The following is a 3,764-nucleotide window of genomic DNA, read 5'->3' on the forward strand; positions in this document are numbered from 1 at the left end:
TGATCAGCAAGCCTTCATCAATTTGCAGTAGAATTTATCCTATCACAAACTACAAACAAAATGAATGATTAATTAACAGAGAACTTTTCACAGCTGTTGACCGGAGGGAGCCATTCCTTATTTTATGCTCCTAATATTTCCAAATGATGAAATATGCACTTTTGCAACAAATTGTCCTGTTATAGCCATTTATAAACACCTTCTGCTAAGGTTCACTAGGATGGAGGTGCAGCCAACAAGGTTAAAACATTTCAGCTAGGAAAGGTGCTGTATCTGATGTCTGCTTCTCAGGGAGAAGCAGCAAGGGTGGAGGAATGGGTTACAGTACTAAACTTACCTGACCCAGAGAAATATATTAAGTAGTCATCGCATTGGTCTTGCCTAGTGTCTCCTTGTCAGAAGATGGCTGCATAATTGGACTCCCTGAGTTTGGGAGAGTACGCTGAAAGATGGGGATAATATTGCTCTTCCTTTATGAATGTAAATCGTTCTCCATTCCCGAAGGTAGTCCAACAGAGTCCTTGAGCCCTTTTCTTCTACCCTCTCCCCCTCCCCTTTCTTTTGACAGTATCCAGATCCAGTGCTAGGAAACTTTAAAACAGTGATTTGGGTATGTAATTACTAGATTCTTCAATGCTACTTTGTGGAAAATTTATTAAAGCAGATTAACGTCTCTCTGAGTGTGCTCAGATTATTGATCATTCTTAATCCAGTACATCTTCCAATTATATTAAAAGGCATCAAGTTTACAAGATTTCCAATATCAATTGCCCATGAAGCATAGTTTATCCAATTATTTAAATTTAATTAAATTCAATTTTTATGCATCTTTCAGTTCTGCAAATTAAGATATCCTAAAATAAACTTGGGAATTCTGACAGGAAGCATGTACTCTATTTTCTTTCAACTTAATATCTTTTACGTATAAGATGAGCTGAAAGGGCATAGTAAGTAACTCTTTTCCATTTATTTTAAAGCATTAGTGGTTTTATGAAATCATTTTTTTATACATAGATCATGTAAGTATTTTAAAATCCTTGTCACCAAGGATTTCTGATAATCTTTTATTTCTCTCCAAATTAATATGCTAAATAGCCATCTGAAAAATCTGGATGCTTCTTCACTGTGCCATTGATATCTGAAAACTATGAGGGTGATGCTATTAAAAAAACCTTAATACTACTATTAATAATAGTAATGTATTAAATTTATATGCCACCTGCACCTAACTTAATAATCTTATGCTTATTATCAGATAAACTTCCCTCATCTTCAAAGTGTCACAAGGCCTCTGTCATTTTTACCTCCTCCAAAGGTCCAAAGTTACTTCTATTGTTTCTCGATGGCTGCTGGAATCCATTGAACCAGTATTTCTAAAGATCCCCTTGAAATGTCCAGCAAGAGCTGGCTTGGAAGCAGCAATTATTGCAACCAACTCAGAAATGCCACTCTCTGTAGGACTTCTTTCTGTGACGTGAGGAACAGCTTGTTTTCTTCCACTATAATAAAAGATGAAATATGTATTGCTGACCATTTATCTCTAGTTCCAGTATAATTCTACTAACTAGCAGACTGCAATACCAACCTGTTCCCTACAAGAGAGTCCCATTGAAAATATCTTTTAGGAGTAGGCTAAAACATTTCCTACACTTATACGCTTAAACAGTGCACATGCTCTAATTATAGCATTTGCCTTACATTCATGTGAAATAATTATAGTATATGGAAATAAATGTTGTTTAACAAATGAGATTGGTGTCTATAGAAAATCCAAAAATAAAGCTGAGTTCACAGTACAAAGAATATGTTCTAATTCAATTCTGTATCTCTACCCTGCCTGGTGTTTCCCTTCAGTTTGATCCTGGAAACCTAAGCAAGGTCTGTCTTGCTGAGTTCTTGGATGGGAGACCATCATAAAATTCAAGAACTGTGGACCACCCAGAATAAACATCCCTGAAGGTGGTAATGATAAATCTTTTTAGTGAAGAAAACTGCAGGGATTTATTCAGGGGATCAACAGGGTATGAGCTCAACTCAAAAATATCTTTACCTTTTTTATTTATCTGCGTATACAGTAGATGTAGAAGATTAGGAACTGTCAGTGATTAGACTGATTTTTTCTTGTGTTTGGGATCTAGGCGTTAATTGGGATGGGAGAAGAAGTAAAAAAAAGGGGGGGGAGGCAGAGAACTACAGCTTCTCTCAAAGTTTCTTCGCCGCTGAACCTACTTGGAGAAAGCAAAGAAAAAAATGATTTTTGCCAACTGTACTATCCGGCAGAGGGCGCACTACAGAGCTTCTGAGACTTTGATTTGCCTTCCAGTACACCACTATCTGACATTTCTGACATTGCTTTAGGAGCCATTCCCTGAGCGCCTCCTGGCGGCCAAGATTCAGGTCAGTGCCTGAGAACTACAGGAGATTCCTAAAATGCAGGCGGCTACGTATTAGATAGCGGGAAGTGGGGGAGGGGATTAAAGAACCTACAGCACATCCGTAGATCCTTCCTCGCATCTTGGAATTCTGGAACTGTAAAGAGAAAGCTAACTGAGTATACCTCGCTCCTTGTCTCTGCCAGTCAAATGAAAGGATGGTAGGAACAAAAAAACTCTGCTGCCTCAGGCGGTGGGCCCATTTAGTCCAGTATTCTCTACCGCAAAGGAGCCAAGTGCATTTTGGAAGTCCGCGAACGTGGTGGATCACTCAGGCATTTCTCGATAGTCTTCTTTTGGAGTTATATTTAAAATATGCTGCCAGTGGTTCAGGAACTAATGCGTGAAAGTGTGGGTTCTTCTAGCCGAACCCGTTGGTGCGCGTGGAAACAAATGTTTTAACTTAATGTTTTATACTGTTAATCAATGATTACCAATAGCTACTGGTGTGAACTGAAGTTCCGTGTCTGCATTAATTGAATGAGAATGAACACTAAGTTATCCAATTGTGCACCATCTCACTCTTGCCTGCCCGTTCTTGTGATTACATTACCCGTGGCATTCCCGAGAAACACTATTATTGTGCTCCCTGGTTTATGGTTTTGCTCAGAATCCCTTTGCCAAAGAAATACCTATAGCATAAATGAATGGACTTCTGATTTCTGAAAGGTTTCTGAGCGTGCAGTGCCACGCTTCCGCTCCGCTAGGTGAGCTACTGTTACCAAGAAGGACAGGGTGAGATCTCAGGCTCGGCTTGGGCTCCCTAATTTAACATGTGGTCCATTTGTAAACTCTGGGAGACTTCTACTACATAGGCATCAGCGCGCATTAATGCCACCAAAGATGCTTTCCCGGCAACCTGCCTAGGAACTCTTCCTTTTGTTCACGTCTGCAGATAGACATTTTCTCCTCCCGAATTGGCGACTTGGCACGTATATTTGCCTTTTTTCTTGACAGGTTTCTCATTTTTCTGATCGGTAAAATCTAGATTAAGCGATGCCAAGTATGTCAATGATCTGTCCAGGGAGGAAAAAATCCTTTTTACAGCGCTCATGAAACTTCTTCCAGCGGACAGAATAAGAAATGTATGAGTGTTAAAATAAACGGAGTAATACCATGATATTCGGGTACTTTTTAAACCACCGTAGCCAGGAGCCAGAAACCTACACCTTTAAGGGCGATCTTGATTTTTCTTCGGAGCCTTGAGCTTAACCTGTGCGACTGCGCCCGGCTCAAGGCTCCTTCCGGCTGACACCCCGATCCAGTAGATCGCGCAAGAGATTTAAGGAAAGGATTCTCAGGCGCTTACTTCTTCGCTGGCGAGGAGTGCCC

The sequence above is a fragment of the Crotalus tigris genome, unplaced genomic scaffold, assembly GCF_016545835.1.
Source record: "Crotalus tigris isolate CLP2741 ecotype Arizona unplaced genomic scaffold, ASM1654583v1 scf7180000019888.115334, whole genome shotgun sequence".
NCBI lineage: Eukaryota > Metazoa > Chordata > Lepidosauria > Squamata > Viperidae > Crotalus > Crotalus tigris.